Source organism: Pleurodeles waltl, chromosome 9 (genome assembly GCF_031143425.1).
Source record: "Pleurodeles waltl isolate 20211129_DDA chromosome 9, aPleWal1.hap1.20221129, whole genome shotgun sequence".
NCBI lineage: Eukaryota > Metazoa > Chordata > Amphibia > Caudata > Salamandridae > Pleurodeles > Pleurodeles waltl.
In genome coordinates, this window is record NC_090448.1 from 790,635,632 (window position 1) to 790,657,327 (window position 21,696).

The window sequence follows — 21,696 nt, forward strand, 5'->3', positions numbered from 1 at the left end:
CTTATGTTTACAAGGTTCTTGTTTAAGATATTAAAGTCAAAGGAAAAACGAACTTTAGAAGAGCAAGTATCTACAAATGTCAAGGTTATAAACAAAGGCCAAGTTTAAAGGAGAAACGAACTGTTAACAAATAAGCATTTACAAATTCAATGGTAATAAACCAAAATAGAGTTTAAAAGAGAAACGAACTTAAATAAACAAGCATTTACAACTTCAAGTTATCAACAGATGTCGAAGTAAGGAAGGAGAAACTAACTGTAATAAACAAGCATTTACAAATACAAGTTATCAACAAATGTCGAAGTAAGAAAGGAGAAACGAACTTTAATAAACAAGCATTTACAAATGCAAGTATTGACAGAAGTCACAATAAGACAGGAGAAATTAAATAACATCAGCTGATTTGAGGAACGCATTATCACCAACTATATATATATATAGCAACATAAAACCAATCTCTAAAAAAGTTTGAGAAGTTCTTCCAGAATCAGTAATAAGCATTTTTTTTTAAGAAGAGCTATCATTTATAGAGAGAAGCAAGGCTACAGAGAACTCAGGGTGAGTGAAGAAATAATAGAATTAAAGAGAATTAAGTGTTGAGAGTAGAAAGTGAAAAACTGATGTTGTATGTCCCTAGTAATTGCGACTGTGACAGGTGCTGTATCCAATCTAAGATGTGAAGAGGCAGACTGAGTACTGGCGTTCATCATCTCTGTGGCAGTCTCTCTACCATCCCATTCCCCTATCCCCCTCCGGGGTACTCAGCACGAAGGATTAATATTCGTTGTGAGTAGCTCAGGTCGGGACTGAGGAGTTATCTTCTGCTTCTGAGGAAATCAAATTGAAGTATCCTGACAGATTGAAGTGCCCTCACCCTAATTTTAGGGAAAAAACAGATTTCCTCCTGAGCAGAATGGCAGAAGGAATTGATATAAAAGCATTAGCCACCGTTTTGGAAGGGTTACAGAAACAATTAAATAACACCATAGAAGAAACAGTCCAAATAAAACAGCGAATAAATGAGTTGGGGAACACCGCTAAATCAAATGAATCTCTGTTTTCACAAATCCCTAGCCCTTCACAGTCTGCAGGTATATCCACTCAAGTAATTCATGCGGTTTCCCCTATTATTCCTTTGGCTCAACCCGAGCGCTTCGGTGGGGATCCAAATAAGGCGCTGATTTTTCTGACCCAATGCTCATTGCATTTTTTATGTAGACCAGTCATTTTTTCCGAAGAACAGTCCAAAGTGGCATTTATATTGTCTTATCTGACAGGAGATGCGGCCGCATGGTCCATGCCAATAATTTCCAGAAATGATCCCGTTTTATATAATTTCCAAAATTTCAAGGAAGAGTTCTTAAGAATATTTGATCGGCAAACTGCAGCTCAAGCCACTGACAATGAACTACTGGAAATCAGGCAAGGTAATAAAGATCTAGTAGCCTATCTGGCTCATTTCAATAAACTAATTGTAGAGACTGCCTGGCCGGAGTCAAAAAGAGCCACCATATTTTATCGTGGACTGAGAGATGAATTGAAAGATGCCTTAGCACAAGTTCCAAATAGACCCACCGAAATTTCGGAGTTAATTGATCTTGTGTTACAGATTGACCACCGGTTAACTGAACAAAGAGCAGAAAAGAGAAGAGAGTATCGACCATTTCCCCTGAGAATTGATAGTGTAAGAAATGATCATACGAGAGCCGGAGAAGGGATAACGATAGAAGAACCAATGCAAATTGGTTCCATCCGAGGTCCTTTATCTAAGGAAGAAAAAGAGAAAAGAAGAGTGAATCAACTATGTTTATATTGCGGTGCATCTGGGCATTTTGTTAAAAACTTTCCCAAGAAACCCAAAGCTCTTCAGTCGGGAAAAGGCCAGCTTCATCAGTAGAGGGAGTTGCCCTGATGAAAGCAGAACCCAAGACAACTCCTTTAGATCAACGAGTGGCGAATACCTTACAAACCGCAGCGCCACATTTGGTACAAACAGTATCAGTTAAGACCCTTGAGAATGAAATTCAAGGGATCTCAGTTATGATAGACTCTGGAGCTACGGGCAACTTCTGTGATATCAAATACGCTCGTAAAATGGCTATTCGATTTATCAAGAAATCTACTTTGGAAGTAGTAAGAGCTGTGGATGGAACCAATCTTTCTTCAGGACCCATTTCCCATGAGACCGAACCAATTCAGATGCAAGGTTTTGGTGGACATCATGAGCAGATAATCTTTAATTTGATAGATGCTCCACAATTTCAACTCATTTTGGGTCTGCCCTGGCTTACAGAACATAATCCACAAATTGATTGGAGCAAAAGAACGATCAAGATGAATTCCTCTTACTGCAAAGAGAATTGCTTTCATGATGGAGTGGAAGTGTCCACCAAGTCCCAAGCGGCCTGTTTATCATCACACTCTTCAATGATCTGTGCACTAAAGACAGCAGAAATCCCAAAAGAATATGAGGATTTAGTTGCCGTTTTTGATGAAAAGGAGGCTGAGAAATTGCCACCACATCGACCCTACGACTGCAAAATTGAACTGGAGCCAGGTGCGATATTGCCATGTAGCCGAATATACGCATTGACCGAAGCAGAGAATCAACATTTAAAGGAGTATTTGGATCAATATCTTGCTAATGGTTTTATTCGTCCTTCTGAATCTCCAGTGTCATCCCCACTATTTTTCATACCAAAGAAGGATGGGAGTCTTCGAACTTGCATTGATTATCAAGCCCTCAATCAGGTTACCATCAAGAATCGATACCCACTCCTTTAGTGTCAGTTTTATTAGATCAAGTAAAGAATGCTAGAATCTAGACCAAATTGGACCTGCGAGGAGCATATCATTTGATTCGAGTGGCTTCAGGGGATGAATGGAAAACCGCTTTTCGGACTCGATACGGATTATTTGAATATCAAGTGATGCCTTATGGGTTATGCAATGCTCCCGCTGCCTTCCAGCATTTCGTTAATGATATATTACGAGAATTCCTCGACCGGATTGCCGTGGTTTATATAGATGACATTTTAATCTTTTCCGACAATCTACAGGAGCACATTTCCCATGTTCGATCCATCCTCACAAGGTTGCAGGAAAACCATCTCTATGTAAAATTGGAGAAGTGTGCATTTCATGTGGAACGAGTTGAGTTCTTAGGATTCATTTTGTCACCAGAAGGAGTTAGTATGGATCCTGCCAAGATAAAGACAGTGCAACATTGGCCTTCTCCTTGCAATGTCAAAGAGATCCAGAGTTTCTTGGGGTTCGCTAATTTTTATCGAAGATTCATATCCAATTTTTCTCAAACAGTTACACCCATTACTCGATTGTTAAAGAAAGGAGTGAAGTTTGAGTGGACAAAAGAAGCTGAAAATGCTTTTAATTTTTTGAAGAATTCCTTCGTCTCAGCTCCAATCTTGCTCCACCCCAATCCAGATGAGCCATATTATGTGGAGGCAGATTCTTCAGATGTTGCCATAGGAGGTATCCTTTCCCAGCGTCATAAAGATACAGGTCAATTACATCCAGTGGCCTATTTCTCTCGAAAATTAACACCACCAGAGATAAATTATTCAATTGCGGATAAGGAGCTATTGGCAGTCAAAGAAACTTTTCGTGAGTGGAGGCATTACATTTTGGGAGCTAACCATAAAGTGACCGTTTACACGGACCACCGAAATTTACAGTTTTTAAAATCAGCTCAAACTCTAACAGCTAGACAACTGCGTTCATCCCTATATTTTGCAGACTTTGATTTTGTTATCACTTTCAGACCAGGAAAAGTAAATGGGAAGGCAGATGCTCTATCTCGAATTGATACCGGTGCAGTTAAAGAGCCTCCAGAAAAAGAATTGATTATTCCAAAAAAGAAGTTCATATCTGCCATATTGTATGAAAATTTAACCAAAGAAATTCAAGAAAACTTAACATTCGAAGGAATGCTGAAGTGGTCCAAAGAAGGCCAAGGAAGAGAAATCAAAAAAGGTTTGCCATACTTTAAAGGTGCACTGTATGTTCCGACTGTGGAGCTGCAAGAAAAAAATATTCAGGCTTATCATGACGATCAATTGGCTGGACACAAAGGAATTCAAAAGACTCAAAATCTAATACAACGAGAATTTTGGTGGCCAAAAATGAAAACTCAGATAAGACAATATGTGTCAACTTGTGACAAATGTCAAAGAGGGAAATCAAATAGAACAGCTTCACAAGGTCTGTTGAGACCTTTGCCCACTGCACCCCATGCCTGGCATACTGTTACTATGGATCTTATAGTGGACCTCCCTAGTAGCCAAGGTTTTAACACTATCCTAGTTTTTGTAGACACTTTCACTAAAATGGCGCATTTCATTCCTTTGAAAGAAATCCCTCGAGCCCCACAGGTTGCACAGTTGTTTACACAACACATAGTACACGCCCATGGTATCCCAAAAATTCTAGTTTCAGACAGGGGGTCCCAATTTGTTTCTCGCTTTTGGAAGGCCTTTAGTAAAAGATTAGGAATTGATTCTTGTTACTCTACCAGTTACCATCCTGAAACCGATGGGCAAACAGAGAGAGTGAATCAAGAGTTAGAACAGTATTTAAGACTCAATTTATTCGATAAAGAGAAGGAATGGCCCGAGTTGATGTGGGCAGCTGAATTTGCTTACAATAATGCTGTTCATTCCACCACTGGGTTCACCCCATTTTATCTGAACCATGGTAGACATCCTAATGTAATGTTGGGTAAAGAAGATGATTCAGTGCCTGCAGTAGAAGAGATGGTGAGGGATTTACAGACCACGTTACTTAGGGCTAGAAAAAACATCATTCAAGCAAAAGACTCATATAAGACTCAGGCTGATAGAAAAAGAAGAGAGAGCCCCATTTATTCGAAAGGAGACAAAGTTTGGTTATCCACTCGTCATTTACGTCTCAAAGGTAATCGCAAATTTCAGCCACGATTTATAGGCCCATTCAAAGTTGACAAGATGATCAATCCAGTGGCAGTTAAATTGCAGTTGCCAGCTCATCTAAAGATACATCCTGTTTTCCATGTCTCCTTGTTAAAGAACAGTCCTCCAAATTTACGTCAAATCTCCCCTCCAATTCCTATCCAGATTAGCTCTGCAAAAGAGTATGAGGTCAATCAAATCTTAGATTCCAAAATCCGTAATGGCCAGCTTCATTATCTAATTGATTGGAAAGGTTATGGTCCAGAGGAACGATCCTGGGAGCCGCACGAGTATGTACATGCTTCAAGATTAGTGAGAAACTTTCATAGAACCTACCCAAGCAAACCTAAATTGGAGAACTGTTCCTTGAGGGGGAGTACTGTCATGACCACACAAACTTGCCAAGTCAAATCAAAGAAGTGCATGAGAAAAGCAAAGAGGTATCCTCAGTGGAGGCAGCAAAGCCCAAACTGGAAGAAGGTTTGCAGGGTAATCTTGCGCTTATTTCAAAGGAAGAATCAAGAAGGGAAGATCCAAGATGGCCGCTGTGAGTCATGAAGGTTAGTTACAGTTCTAGTCTTGCAATCGGTTGGTTGCTAGGTTACGAGCTCTCCAGCTGGAAGCCTTGCACTTCAACTGAGGTCTGACAGGAATCAGCTGTGTGGAGAAGGAGCGCGCTTCAGAACAGAAACTCCTGTGAGGTAAAATTACATTTGAAGATTATATTACAGAAAACTGATAAATATTGTCAAGGTTTATTCGAAGAGTTTGATAGTAGACCGTTCCCATGGAAGTCGGCAAGGCTACAGAGTTAATGTATGAATTAACCTTATGTTTACAAGGTTCTTGTTTAAGATATTAAAGTCAAAGAAAAAACGAACTTTAAAAGAGCAAGTATCTACAAATGTCAAGGTTATAAACAAAGGCCAAGTTTAAAGGAGAAACTAACTTAACAAATAAGCACTTACAAATTCAATGGTAATAAACCAAAATAGAGTTTAAAAGAGAAACGAACTTAAATAAACAAGCATTTACAAGTACAAGTTAGCGACAGATGTCGAAGTAAGGAAGGAGAAACTAACTGTAATAAACAAGCATTTACAAATACAAGTTATCAACAAATGTCGAAGTAAGAAAGGAGAAACGAACTTTAATAAACAAGCATTTACAAATACAAGTATTGACAGAAGTCACAATAAGACAGGAGAAATTAAATAACATCAGCTGATTTGAAGAACGCATTATCACCAACTATATATATATATATATATATATATATATATATATATAGCAACATAAAACCAATCTCTAACAAAGGTTGAGAAGTTCTTCCAGAATCAGTAATAAGCATTTTTTTTAAGAAGAGCTATCATTTATAGAGAGAAGCAAGGCTACAGAGAACTCAGGGTGAGTGAAGAAATAATAGAATTAAAGAGAATTAAGTGTTGAGAGTAGAAAGTGAAAAACTGATGTTGTATGTCACTAGTAATTGCGACTGTGACTCTTGCAGGTGCTGTATCCAATCTTAGATGTGAAGAGGCAGACTGAGTACTGGCGTTCATCATCTCTGTGGCAGTCTCTCTACCATCCCATTCCCCTTTCCCCCTCCGGGGTACTCAGCACGAAGGATTAATATTCGTTGTGAGTAGCTCGGGTCGGGACTGAGGAGTTATCTTCTGCTTCTGAGGAAATCGAATTGAAGTATCCTGACACTGATGAATTGGAGGGGGGGGCAAAAAGGTCAATTTGACATAGGGACAGTTTCTGACGAACACTGGGATGGGTAGCTGGAGGGGGGTCTGGGAGTGGAGGAAGAGGAGGTGGTTGTAGGAGGTGTCACTTTAGGTCTGTTGGGTGCAGGTGCAGGTACTGGAGGCTGTCGTGAGGTGGATGGATGTTGGGTGAGTGATTGCCGGCGTTTGTGTACTTTGGGAGGGGGCGTCACAGACACACTGGGAGAGGACACAGGAGACGTGTAAATGGCAGTGGAGGTGGTGAGTGCAGGTGAGCGGCTTGTGGTGCTGGGTGTCCTGGTGCGAGTCCTAGTGCCTGTAGATGTGGTGCATGCAGATGTGTGTGTAGACGAGACTGGGAGGGAGGAGGGAGAAGAGGAGGAGGGGGGGACACAGTGGAGACAGTGGATGTTGCTGTGTCTGTATGTGGGTGAGGCTTGCGTGAGTGCCTGTGGTGTGTGTGGTGCCTATGTTTGCTTGAGCTACTTGTGTGTGTTGACTTGTGTGCATGCTGGTCTGTAGGTGTGCTTGGGATGGGCTGGGGTACAGGGGATTGGGTCTGGGTGGAGGAAGTTGGAGGGGGGGAGGCTGGACACAGGGACAATGGCTGCCATCAGTGCTGAGGCCAGAGATTGCAGGGTTTGCTGAAGGACAGCCTGACCAGAATGAATGCCCTCCAGGAATGCATTACCGTGTTGCAACTCTTGTTCTACACCCTGGATGGCATTCACAATGGTAGACTGCCCAACAGTGAGTGACCTGAGGAGGTCAATGGCCTCCTCACTGAGGGCAGCAGGGGTGACTGGGGCAGGGCCTCAGGTGCCTGGGGCGAAGGTGATGCCCACCCTCCTGGGTGAGCGGGCACGGGGCGAACGTTGAGGGGCTGCTGGGAGGGCGGTGCTGGTAGGGGAGGTGGCGGCTGTACCTGTAGAAGTGGGGTGCACAGATGGTGCCGCCACCACAGGGGAGCTCCCATCGGCGAACGAGTCCGTGTCGCTGGTTGGTGATCCGGTGGCCGACGTGAAGCTCCCCTCGCCCTCCGTCCCACTGGTGCATTCAGAGTCTGTGGTGTGGCCCTCCATGGCCATGTGGGATGCAGCTCCCTCGTGCTCCGGTGCCACTGTACCTCCGCCTGATGATGCTGATTTACAAAAGGACAGGGAGAGCAGGAAAAGGGGGGAGACAGAAGAAAGAGTTTTAGTGCATGGCATTCCGCTACCGTTGGCGGGCAAGACAGACGCAGCAGCCCCCTGCATTACGCCATGCTCCTGCCCTCTGCACATGCAATTTCTGGGATATGGCCTACATGGCAATGGTGGACATCTGCGCACATGGATGCCACAGGGGCAACTATACCTCAACTTGGCACTCTGGTGAGGTGGGGTAGAGTGCCACATGGCCTACATTACGGAGGGGCCTTGCCTACCGAATTCGCCCTGGCCTAGGAACACCCACAGCCCACCTCCCCCACCCAGACACCTCCACTGCACGCAAAGTCCGCAGAATGAGGTTGTACTCACCCCCTTGTGTCTGCTGTGATGTCCTCAAGCGCCCATCCAACTCCAGGTAGGCCACCGCCAGGATCCGGAACATCAGGGGGGTCATGGTGCGACGGGCATCCCTCCCACGTTGGGAGGCCATCCCCAGCTGAGCCTCCGCCGTCTTCTTGCTGCAGCGGCAAATGTCCTCCCATCTCTTACGGCAGTGGGTGCCCCGTCTCTGGTGGGCCCCCAGGGTCCGGATCTCCTTGGCGATGGCACGCCAAATGTCCCTCTTCTGGTGGGCGCTGACCTACATGACATGCACAAGGGAAGAGGTACAGTCATTACCGACTGCACCGTCACTGTGAGTGGCCCCCTCCCTACTCTGGCCATGTGCCCCATTCATTCCCATGCATAACTGTTCTATGTACTCTGCCCCCTTCCCTCTTCCACCCAGCCCTCTCCACCCAGGCCTAGCCCATACAACGTGCTCCCTGTGTACTAACCTGTTGGTCTGGAGGACCGTAGAGTAGCGTGTACTGGGGGAGGACCCCATCCACAAGTTTCTCCAACTCCTGTGCAGTGAAGGCAGGGGCCCTTTCCCCAAACGCAGCAGCCATCGTCGCTTCCAGACCGAGGTCACAGCAGCACTAGCAGTGTAGGTCCTCTCCTGTCGAAGGTCAGGTATCTAGTGAGTGAACAGATAGAAAATGGCGGTGACGTCCGCGGCGGTGCGCATCATCACCGCCAGCGCACCTGTTCATTGGCTCCTGGGACCCATAGGGTCCAATGTTAACCAATGCAGCATTGCGCCGCGGTCTACGACTGCCTACCGCGACTGTGTGCAACGCCAGCGCAGTTACCCCACAATCCCATTGTCCCAGTTTAGAGGTCAGTCAGCTGCCATTTCAGGTGCACACATGGCTTCATTTACTACTGCGTCACACATAGCTAGGCCTACACTCAACGCACATACAGGAAGGGTTTTGTGTCTGGTGTAGTCTTGTGTGTAACAGTGGGTACATACCTGGAGGATTAATGACTGGTTCTTCGCTGTTGTCCTTCGTAGGCACCGTCAGCTGGGACATATGAGAAGATGGCGGAATCCTCCGGTGTACCGACCGCTGGTGGATCTGTTGACAATGGAAGAAAGACATGTCATCGTCACCTACAGGTTTGACCGTGCCACTATCCAGGAACTATGTACCCAGTTGGAGCCAGACCTGATGTCACCGATCCGCCATCCGACTGGAATCCCCCCTGATGTGCAGGTGCTGTCAGTGCTCCATTTCCTTGCAAGTGGGTCATTTCAGACAACATTGGCCATGGCATCAGGGATGTCCCAGCCTATGTTTTCCAACGTCTTGTCCAGAGTGTTGTCTGCCCTGCTGAAACACGTAAGGAGATATATCATATTCCCTCAGGTGGAGGATTTACCTACAGTGAAAGGTGACTTCTATGCCCTTGGACATATTCCCAACGTCATAGGTGCCATTGATGGGACCCATGTAGCTCTGGTCCCCCCGCAGGAGTGAACAGGTGTACAGGAACAGGAAGAGTTATCATTCTATGAATGTCCAGATGGTCTGTTTGGCAGACCAGTACATCTCACAGGTAAATGCTATGTTCCCTGGCTCAGTGCATGACGCCTACATCCTGCGCAATAAAAGCATCCCTGATATGATGGGTCAACTCCAGAGGCACCGTGTACGGCTATTGGGGGACTCTGGTTACCCCAACCTTTCCTGGCTATTGACCCCAGTGAGGAATCCCAGGACCAGGGCAGAGGAACGGTACAATGATGGTTATCGAACGCACCTTTGGCCTCCTTAAGGCCAGGTTCAGGTGCCTCCATATGACAGGTGGATCCCTATTCTACTCACCGAAGAAGGTGTGCGACATCATCGTCGCCTGCTCCATGCTCCATAATTTGGCATTGCGACGCCAGGTGCCTTTTCTGCAGGAGGATGATCCAGATGACGGTGTTGTAGCAGCTGTGGAGCCTGTGGACAGTGATGAGGATGAAGCTGAGGAAGAAGAAAACGACAACAGGGATTCAGTCATACAGCAATATTTCCAGTGACACACAGGTGAGAACATTTTCTGGCTTAACATTACATTAACTTTCACACATCTACCTCTATCCTGTACCTACATTTCACTCCCTATTTGTTAATTGAGTTGTACCCTTCCATTTCAGTTTCACAAGTGTGGTAACCTACGTGTCAACTGCTTGCATCCTTCAAGGGCTTGTGATGTGTGACATAGGTATGTTAGCCTTACAATAGGTAACCCATTATGACACTCTGATTGATAATACAAAGTACCAAATCATAGACTGACTCCAGATTTGTTGGTGTTTCAAGGGTGTTTATTTAAGTGCTAAAAAAATGAAGGGGGGTTGTAAAATGGTGATGGGTGATGGTGGAGGAATGTCCATGGCAGAATCCAGTCTATTAGTCTCACAGGTGCACTGCCCATCTTGGCATAGGAAGTGGAGCAGTGGCAGTTCGAATATGGACAGGGTAACAAAGTGGGACAGTGGGAGGACAATCAGGGTGGTCTTATTTCCTGGCGGGGGTCTTGCCATCTTGCTCTGTCCTGGATCTCAGGGACCGCTTGCGTGGTGGTTGTCCATCTGCAGGAGGTGGGGTGCTGGTGTGGTGGTCCTGTGGCGGGGTGTCCTGTCCACTAGCGCCGGCGGAGGTGGTGGGCAGTTCATCGTCCATGCTAGTGTCAGGGGCCCCTTGGAGTGTCACGGTGTCCCTCAAGGTCTTTTGAATGTCCGTCAGGACCCCTGTGATGGTGCCCACGGCGGAGCCGATGGTCCTGAGCTCCTCCCTGAACCCCAAATACTGCTCCTCCTGCAGGCGCAGGGTCTCCTGCAACTTGTCCAGGACCGTCGCCATCGTCTCCTGGGAGTGGTGGTATGCTCCCATGATGGAGGAGAGGGCCTCGTGGAGAGTTGGTTCCCTTGGCCTGTCCTCCCTCTGTCGCACAGCAGCCCTCCCAGTTCCCCGGTGTTCCTGTGCCTCCGCCCCCTGGACTGTGTGCCCACTACCACGGCCCCCAGGTCCCTGTTGTTGGGGTGGTGGGTTAGCCTGGGTGCCCTGTAGTGGTGGACACACCGCTGATTGACCTGTCCTGGGTAGGGAGGTTTGGGCCCGCTGGATGGGTGCTGTGCTGGTGTTACCAGAGGGTGGCAGCTCGGTGTTGGGCTGTGGCTGGGCAAGGGGAACCGACTGTCCAGAGGCCCACGATGGTCCGGGCTGGTCATCAAGATCCAGTGGGGCAGAGCTGCTGTCGTCACTGTGGGCCTCTTCTGGGGGTGGAGTGGTGTTGTCTGGACCCTCTGGTGTGGTGACGGTCCTTCGGGTTCCTGCAGGGGTATGAGAACATGATTATTGGATGTGTGTGTTTCATGGTGTGCAATGGGTGGGTGTTTGTGTACCCCACTGCAAGCATTCCTGTGTGGGGGCTTGTGTGATGATGGTTGGGGGGGTGTTCTGGGTATGTGCAGTGAGCATGCTTTAGTGAGGGGTGCTCATGCTTAGTTGTGTCATGCAGGGCTTGGTGTTGGGATGGGTGGTTTGTGTTATGGGTACATTAGTGAGGATTTGGGGTGATAGGGGAGGGTGTGAGGGTGGGGGTGTGTGATAGCATGCAGGTAGGGTGGGGGATGTGATAGTTAAGATTTGACTTACCAGTGTCCCATCCTCCACCGACTCCTCCAAGGCCCTCAGGATGCAAGATGGTCAAGACTTGCTCCTCCCATGTTGTTAGTTGTGGGGGAAGAGGTGGGGGTCCGCCGCCAGTCCGCTGCACCGCGATGTTGTGCCTGGATACCGTGGAACGCACCTTCCCCCGTAGGTCGTTCCACCTCTTCCTGATGTCGTCCCTATTTCTTGGGTGCTGTCCCACGGCGTTCACCCTGTCCACTATTCTGCGCCATAACTCCATCTTCCTGGCTATTGATGTGTGCTGTACCTGTGAGCCAAATAGCTGTGGCTCTACCCGCACGATTTCCTTCACCATGACCCTGAGCTCCTCCTCGGAGAAGCGGGGGTGTCTTTGGAGTGACATGGGGTGGTGTGTGTGAGGTGTGGGGTGGTGTATGTGGTGATGAGTGTGTGAGTGTAGTGGTATGTGGTGTTTTGTGCGTGGATGTTGTGTGGGTGATGGTGTTGTGTGCCTCTTTGTGATGGGGTTGTCAATAGCTGTGCTCTCTCTCTGGCCTTCTCTCAGAATTTCTGGTTGTAGGGGTTTGTGGGTTATGTGGGTGTGTGTTTTATATTGTGTTGGGTGTGTGGGAGTGTTGTTTGTGTGTGTGTCAGGTGTGTGTATTTGGAATTGTCCAATGTGGCAGTGTTTTGGAGATGTGTGTGTATTTTGAACGCGGCGGTGTGTACCGCCAATGATATACCGCGGTTGAAAGACCGCTGCGTGGATTCGTGGGTCGTAATAGCATGGCCGTGTTTCTGTTGGCGTGGAGGTGGAGGATTTGTTTCCGCATGTATATAGCTGACCTTTGGTGTGGCGATGTGTGTGTGTCTGAATTTCAGCGGATCCCATGATGTGTGTCATAATAGCTGTGGCGGTCTACCGCCGCGGTGTATTGGCGGTCTTCTGCACGGCGGTAAGCGCCTTATACCGCCAATGTTGTAATGACCCCCTATGTTTCTAAAAGTTGGAATACTTTTTAAGAATCTAAAACTATCTCTAGAACTTAATTCAAACTTTTACAAAACTTTTAAACTCTAAAAGAAATGCTAACAGGGACTAACACAAGGCCCTTGCAGGACTTTTAAAAATTTAGAAAAATAGCTCAAATTTCAAAAATCAGTTTCTAATGACAATTTTTGGAATTTAGTTGTGTGATCAGGTATTGGCTGAGTAGTCCAGCAAATGCAAAGTTTTGTATCCCACCGCTGCCACCAATGTAGGAAGGTGGCTCTGTATGTACTATTTCAAAGTAAGAAATAGCATGCACAGAGTCCAAGGGTTCCCCTTAGAGGTAAGATAGTGGCAAAAATAGATAATTCTAATGCTCTATTTTGTGGTAGTGTGGTCGAGCAGGAGGCTTATCAGAGGGTAATGTTAAGCATTTGTTGTACACACACAGGCAATAAATGGGGAACACACTCAAAGACAATTCCAGGCCAATAGGTTTTTTTATAGAAAAATATATTTTCTTAGTTTATTTTAAGAACCACAGGTTCAAGATTTACAAACAATACTTTAAATGAAAGGTATTTCACATAGGAACTTTAGGAACTTTGAATTAGCAAAATAGCATATACAGTTTTCACACAAATGGCAATAAGCTATTTTAAAACTGGACACAGTGCAATTTTCAACAGTTCCTGGGGGAGGTAAGTGTTTGTTAGTTTTGCAGGTAAGTAAACCACCTATAGGGTTCAAAGTTGGGTCCAAGGTAGCCCACTGTTGGGGGTTCAGAGCAACCCCAAAGTTACCACACCAGCAGCTTAGGGCCGGTCAGGTGCAGAGGTCAAAGTGATGCCCAAAACACATAGGCTTCAATGGGGAAGGAGGTGCCCCGGTTCCAGTCTGCCAGCAGTTAAGTACCCGCGTCTTCGGAGGGCAGACCAGGGGGGTTTTGTAGGGCACCGGGGGGGGGGGGGGGGGGGGGGGACAAGTCAGCACAAAAAGTACACCCTCAGCGGCACGGGGGCGGCCGGGTGCAGAGTGCAAACAGGCGTCGGGTTTGCAATGTAGTTCAATGGGAGACCTAGGGATCTCTTCAGCGATGCAGGCAGGCAAGGGGGGGGAGGGCTCCTCGGGGTAGCCACCACCTGGGCAAGGGAGAGGGCCACCTGGGGGTCGCTCCTGCACTGGAGGTCGGATCCTTCAGGTCCTGGGGTCTGCGGGTGCAGTGTCCTTATCGGGCCTCGGGTACTTAGAAGCAGGCAGTCGAGGTCAGGGGGAGCCTCAGGATTCCCTCTGCAGGCTTCGCTGTGGGAGCTCAGGAGGGTCAACTCTGGCTACTCACGGGCTCGCAGTCAACGGGGAGTCCTCCCTGTAGCGTTTGTTCTCCACAAGTCAAGCCGGGGGCGTTGGGTTCAGAGTGCAAAGTCTCACGCTTCCGGCGGGAAACGTGTGTTCTTTCAAAGTTGCTTCTTTGTTGCAAAGATGCTTCTTCTTTGGAACAGAGCCGCTGTCCTCTGGAGTTTTTGGTCCTTTTAGATGCAGGGTAGTCCTCTGAGGCTTCAGAGGTCGCTGGACCCTGTGGAACGCGTCGCTGGAGCAGTTCTTTTGAAGTGGGGAGACAGGCCGGTAGAGCTGGGGCCAAAGCAATAGGTGTCTCCATCTTCTCTGCAGGTTTTTCAGCTCAGCAGTCATTCTTCGTCTTAGGTTGCAGGAATCTATCTTGCTGTGTTCTGGGAGCCCCTAAATACTCAATTTAGGGGTGTGTTTAGGTCTGGGGGGTTAGTAGCCAATGGTTACTAGCCCTGTGGGTGGCTACACCCTCTTTGTGCCTCCTCCCTGAGGGGAGGGTGGCACATCCCTAATCCTATTAGGGGAATCCTCCATCTGCAAGATGGAGGATTTCTAAAAGTCAGAGTCACCTCAGCTCAGGACACCTTAGGGGCTGTCCTGACTGGCCAGTGACTCCTCCTTGTTTTTCTCATGATCTCCTCCGGCCTTGCCGCCAAAAGTGGGGCCGTGGCCAAAGGGGGCGGGCAACTCCACTAGCTGGAGTGCCCTGGGGTGCTGTAACAAAGGGGGTGAGCCTTTGAGGCTCACCGCCAGGTGTTACAGTTCCTGCAGGGGGAGGTGAGAAGCACCTCCACCCAGTACAGGCTTTGTTACTAGCCACAGAGTGACAAAGGCACTCTTCCCCATGTGGCCAGCAACATGTATGGTGTGTGGCAGGCTGCTAAAACTAGTCAGCCCACACTGGAAGTCGGGTATGGTTTCAGGGGGCATCTCTAAGATGCCCTCTGGGGTGTATTTCACAATAAAATGTACACTGGCATCAGTGTGCATTTATTGTGCTGAGAAGTTTGATACCAAACTTCACAGTTTTCAGTGTAGCCATTATGGTGCTGTGGAGTTCGTGCATGACAGACTCCCAGACCATATACTCTTCTGGCTACCCTGCACTTACAATGTCTAAGGTTTTGCTTAGACACTGTAGGGGCATAGTGCTCATGCGCTTATGCCCTCACCTATGGTATAGTGCACCCTGCCTTAGGGCTGTAAGGCCTGCTAGAGGGGTGATTTATCTATACCTATAGGCAGTGTGAGGTTGGCATGGCACCCTGAGGGGAGTGCCATGTCGACTTAGTCTTTTTATCCCCACCAGCACACACAAGCTGGCAAGCAGTGTGTCTGTGCTGAGTGAGGGGTCTCCAGGGTGGCTTAAGACATGCTGCAGCCCTTAGAGACCTTCCCTGGCATCAGGGCCCTTGGTACCAGGGGTACCAGTTACAAGGGACTTACCTGGATGCCAGGGTGTGCCAATTGTGGAAACAAAGGTACAGGTTAGGGAAAGAACACTGGTGCTGGGGCCTGGTTAGCAGGCCTCAGCACACTTTCAAATCATAACTTGGCATCAGCAAAGGCAAAAAGTCAGGGGGTAATCATGCCAAGGAAGCATTTCCTTACACAAAGGCATGTACACAATGGTGATTGCAGTACGTTAACATTTTACAGCATCAAATTCATTAAAAGCAATTCCAGGGCAGGTGATAGAACATCTGAACTTAGACAAATTGAATCCAAGATGATCTTATTACTTGGTTCTGAATCTCCTTGGGGGCATAATCTTGATGCTGAATTACATGTTCATTTATGATGCATTAGGGGAAATGCATGTTTATTAGAATATCGTGGAAAATGCTATTGATTTATGCATTAGTCAGCATTTATTGGATCTTGCAGAGAGTACAATATTTTGATTTGTCACCGATAAGTGGTGATTTGTATGATTTATGTTGCCTTGCAAATCATAGAACAGTACGTGTAAATATTTGATTTTCTATTTGACTTTTTGAATTTTTCCTTCTTCATATATTTTTAAGATAGGTGAGGAGATGAATTTCCCATCACTGTTTCCCATATGTTATACTCACAACATTTATGTAGAAGTGGTTTTGAAGGTTAGCACTTTGCACTTTAGTTAGCGGCCGTTTTGGTTCGATTTTACGCATATATTACAATTTTGAATGAAGGACGAAACATCAGTACATTTTGCCTCACTAAACAGTATTATTTCTTATACGTTAGAAATACTAGACACTATGAATGCTGAGGGTAAAATTTAGGATTTAAAAGATCAAATACTCTCACACATGGTTTACAATACATGATAGAATCGTGTGAAAAAGCACCACATTATTCAAAAAAAAATCCTTAGCAATGTTTAACAATATAGCCAGATGATTTATTATAGCCTTAGAACCCGCCGTAGCGGGCTCTACCGGCTATTAAAGGCCCGCTCCCCGCGTTAAATGCCCGAGCCGAAGGCGAGGGCATTTAACAAGGGAGAGGGACTTTAATAGCCGATAGAGCCCGCTACGGCGGGTTCTAAGGCTATTAGAACATTCTGCCACACAGGGCAGAATGTTCTATTAAAAAAAAAAAATGTTCACGGAGCCCGAGGGGATTTAAATCCCCTCGGGCTCCGTGAGGCTTTGTTCACAGCTGTTGCTGTGAACAAAGCGAACATTGGAATGTTGGCGCTGCGGGCTTTTACCGGCCAGTAAAAGCCAGCAGCACTCCATTGTTTTCAATGGAGCCTCCAGCATTCCAATGTTCTAAATATACCTACAGCATTTGACACTATCATTATTTTTTAAATTACCATCTTGGAAAATAATAGTGATTTTATATATTTGTGATCTAATTAATGATGAATGTTTATTTTTGATATTGACTTACATGATAATGACTATTCTGGTGATATGTAAATATTTATTAACAATTAAACATCTTTATGGGTATTTAAAAATAGTAATATTTGATAGTATTTAAAATATCATAATATTTATATTTAAGAACAATTTTTATGAATATTAAAAAAAAAATCCCAAATTGGTTAATTAACAACAATCAATATAATTGGTTAAAAACACACAACAAGAACTTTTAAACATATCAAATATGTTATGGCATTGAGTTAATGAAGATATGTCTTTTTGCTGGGGGCTCCTGACATTGGGTAGCGTTTTAATTTAATTGGATTGTAATTTAATAGCTTTTGGCCTAGTGTATTGTTGACATTTATTACAATAACAAAAGGCGTTTCTAATGATTATACGCTTTATTGGTGTCTAGATCAGTAAGAATAATATAGCCTTAGAACCCGCCATAGCGGGCTCTACCGGCTATTAAAGGCTCGCTCCCGAGTTAAATGCCCGAGCCGAAGGCGAGGGCATTTAACAAGGGAAAGGGCCTTTAATAGCCGGTAGAGCCCGCTACGGCGGGTTCTAAGGCTATTAGAACATTCTGCCACTCAGGGCAGAATGTTCTCTTAAAAAAAACAAATTGCTCACGGAGCCCGAGGGGATTAGAATCCCCTCGGGCTCCGTGAGGCTTTGTTCACAGCTGCTGCTGTGAACAAAGCCCATTGGAATGTTGGCGCTGCGGGCTTTTACCGGCCATTAAAAGCCCGCAGCACTCCATTGTTTTCAATGGAGCTGCCAACTTCCAATGTTCTAATATATGTTATTTATTGTTAGGGCAGTGTTTTGCCCTGCATATGCAGGTCCATTTGAAAGTATGTGCATGTTAAAAGATGGCCGCACCATTAGTTTGCACAAGCATAACATGGTAACAAACAATGGTTTCTAATTATGTATACAAAATGCTGTTTTTTCGGCTAAGTTTGTCCCGTAGAAGGCGTTTGCCGAAACGCGTCGACATTCTGTGCAGGAAACTGTGACTTAATTAAATGGAATAAAATTTATGAAATTCAATTTTTGAATACCTTTTTGTCCTCACGAGTTGGAGACGATCAAGGGATCAGTGCAGCCGTTTGGTGGATATCGTTCCATCTTTTGTGGATTATATATTTTGCATTGAATGACATTTTTGGAAGTGCCATTTATTTATTTTTGCCTTTTATATGAACTCTTTCAATAAAATGGAGCCGACGATTTTGCATATGAGTGATTATAGCCTTAGAATCCGCCGTAGCGGGCTCTACCGGCTATTAAAGGCCCACTCCCGAGTTAAATGCCCGAGCCGAAGGCGAGGGCATTTAACAAGGGAAAGGGCCTTTAATAGCCGGTAGAGCCCGCTACGGCGGGTTCTAAGGCTATTAGAACATTCTGCCACTCAGGGCAGAATCTTCTCTTAAAAAAAACAAATTGCTCACGGAGCCCGAGGGGATTAGAATCCCCTCGGGCTCCGTGAGGCTTTGTTCACAGCTGCTGCTGTGAACAAAAGCCCATTGGAATGTTGGCGCTGCGGGCTTTTACCGGCCAGTAAAAGCCTGCAGCACTCCATTGTTTTCAATGGAGCTGCCAACTTCCAATGTTCTAATTTTAATTATTATATTCACTCTCTACTTTCCACAAGCTTGTTTGGATATTGTGCAGACTTTTGGTGTTTTATCGAGTTGCATAGTCTTTTTGAAAATTATTGTTCTGCGTTTGTCTGGTTTGCGGTTTGGCTAGCACGCTGCTTGGAGTGCGCGTGATACAATTTAACCAGACTTCCTTTGAAGAATGTTTACGCTGCACTGCGCCTCTGTGATACAATGTTTCCCTCCCGTATGAATATCGAAGCTACCGAAGAGGGTTGGATGACCTCTCGGAGGTAAGGAGGATTGCCTACGGGGGTGGCTCTAAGGAATTTATTGGAAGTATACCGGTGCTCGGCTCAAATGAACTATTTCAGTCAAAGATTTGAAATATCTGTTGTAAATTAACATCGTGTATGTTAAGCTTGTGTGAATACTTTTGTAGATTGTGATTTATATCATTCGTCGGCTCCTTTGACTATTTACACACGCTGTCCCATTGTTTCCAGTCCGTTTTTTTAGATTAAACATTTACATGTTTCCAAGTACACACTTTTGGGATTTTTTTTATTTCTTCCTTCGATTTTTGAATTTTGTTTTTTGTTCTGTTTTTTGCATTTGGAAAACTCGTTTTCATCTTGGGATCGATTTCAGCGTGACTGTTATTCTACATGCTTGCATATTGAGGATTCCGTTTAACAACTGTTCAGCTTGTTGTGTTTTTCTGTTCTTCACGTGATTTACAATTTTTGAACAATTGAGGACAACATGGCGAATCGGAGAGCCTTGTGGAAACAGGCAGCTACCACTTTATTCGACAGTGCTCCAGGAACATCAGCTGCTACTAATTTACAAACTCGTACCGCAGCTAATATCATCTTTGAATTGGAAAAGGCACGGATCTTAGAATTGAAAAAATGGTGGGAAAAAACCTCATTGACCAAACATATAGAAAACGGTCGTGTACCACGAGGTCTAAGAATTTTAATATTGCCCACCCTTGGGGATATTGATCCTGATCTTTTGGAACAATTGAGATTGCATACATCTGACTGTTCAGTCAAATTGATGGATACTTTGATTATTCAATCCAAACGTTGTATGGAAGAACAAACCCATAAGATTGAACAGTTAACTAAAGAATTTTTAAAAATGGGCAATTCTCAAGAAATACAACAACTATTGGTGAAAATGGAAGAACGTATTACCAAAAAAAGAGGATGAAATCAAAACTCTTAAGGCTTTAAAATTCAATAGACACAAAAAAGATTATGAAGTAAGAAGAATTTACACATTTGCTCGAAAATACAACACATTTAGAGCACAAGATAAAATTGTAACAGATAGCTCAAATGTGACAGTGAACTCGGTGGATGACAGTTCTGATCTAAGTTCATCAGCTGATGAAGCCTCTGCTAACAAATTGGATTTTCACGGGGAAATGAGATTATTACAATCAGTCACGCCACAATCAAACAGGAACAGAGAACGAGGAGGCACAAGACGCAGAAGGGGAAGAGGAAGAAATTACAAATATCAAGATTAGAGGGGGATCCTCAATCTGATAATTCCAACATCATTGTAAATATTTCTAAAGTTCAATTGACCCCGAATCAAGAACGTATTCTCAACCTAGGGTTGAGCTTTTGTTCAGACATTTATTGGGATTGCATTGACACCAGAATAGAATTATATAAATTCACACGCAAGTTGCAGTTAATGAAACATTTCTCCAACAAAACACGGGCCATTACATCAGGGTCCAATACCAATGTGGATATTCCCTCTGGGTTTCATATCAACGATGTCCCCGATCTAGTAGAAATTGGTAATTTGAACTGTTCAGTAAATATCATGAGCTACAATAGAGGCACTGATAATGAAACTTTGAAAAATATGGGATTTGTAACAGATCAGACCACTTCAAGTGCATTAAAACCTTCCAGCAGATTTAATCCACAGCTACCTACGGGTAACTTGATTGATACGTTTTACGAATTGGTGGTTGATAACATTGATCATTTTCGTAATAATTGGAATAGTACTACAGTGAAAAAATCTAAGAGAACCAACTTTTCAGCCTTAGATTGGAAAGATCTAAATGAGCTTAAATCCAATAGCACTATTGTGATCAAACCCTCCGACAAAGGAGGTAACGTTGTTTTCATGGACATAGATAGTTATGTGAAGGAGGCCAATCATCAACTATCTAATAAGCATCATTATCAAAAATTGAGCACAAATCCCAATACTGAATATCAAGCCATTTATTGGGAGATGCTTGACACTTGGCATATGAATGGCCTCATTGATCAAAATGAGTACCTCTATTTGAAGGTTGCATTTCCAAAAATTCCCTGCATTTACTTTTTACCAAAAATTCATAAAAACAAGAAACATCCCCCCTGCCGACCAATTGTTAGCATGAACTCCTCCCTCCTAGAAAATACTTCCCATTACCTGGATCTCTTTCTGTGTCCCTATGTAACTGAACTGCCCTCATATTTACGAGGCACAAATGATTTTCTATCCAAGATTCATAATATTCCATGGTAATCTAATTTTTTATTGGTTACCATGGTTGTGACCGCTCTTTACACCTCCATCATGCATGAATATGGTATCCAGGCCTGTAGACATTTTTAAGGTACTCGCAAAATTTAATTTTTTCAACATACCAATATGCTTGTAACCATGCTAAGATTCTGTCTCACTCACAATGCCTTTTTATTTGATAATCAGTATTATTTGCAAAAACAAGGGACAGCAATGGGAGCTTCATTTGCTCCCACATATGCAAACCTATATATGGGCTGGTGGGAGAAGGAGATAGCTTGGTTTGATTCTAATAGCAAGTATATGGAACAAGTGATATTATGGGTCAGATACATTGATGATCTTTTTCTCATTTGGGATGGTGATGAACATTCTCTGGCTCAGCATGTCAATACACTGAATAATAATGAGCATAACATCCACTTAGATTTAAAATACAGTGCACAGACTACAGAATTTATTGATGTTCAGATTACTGTCCATAATGACAG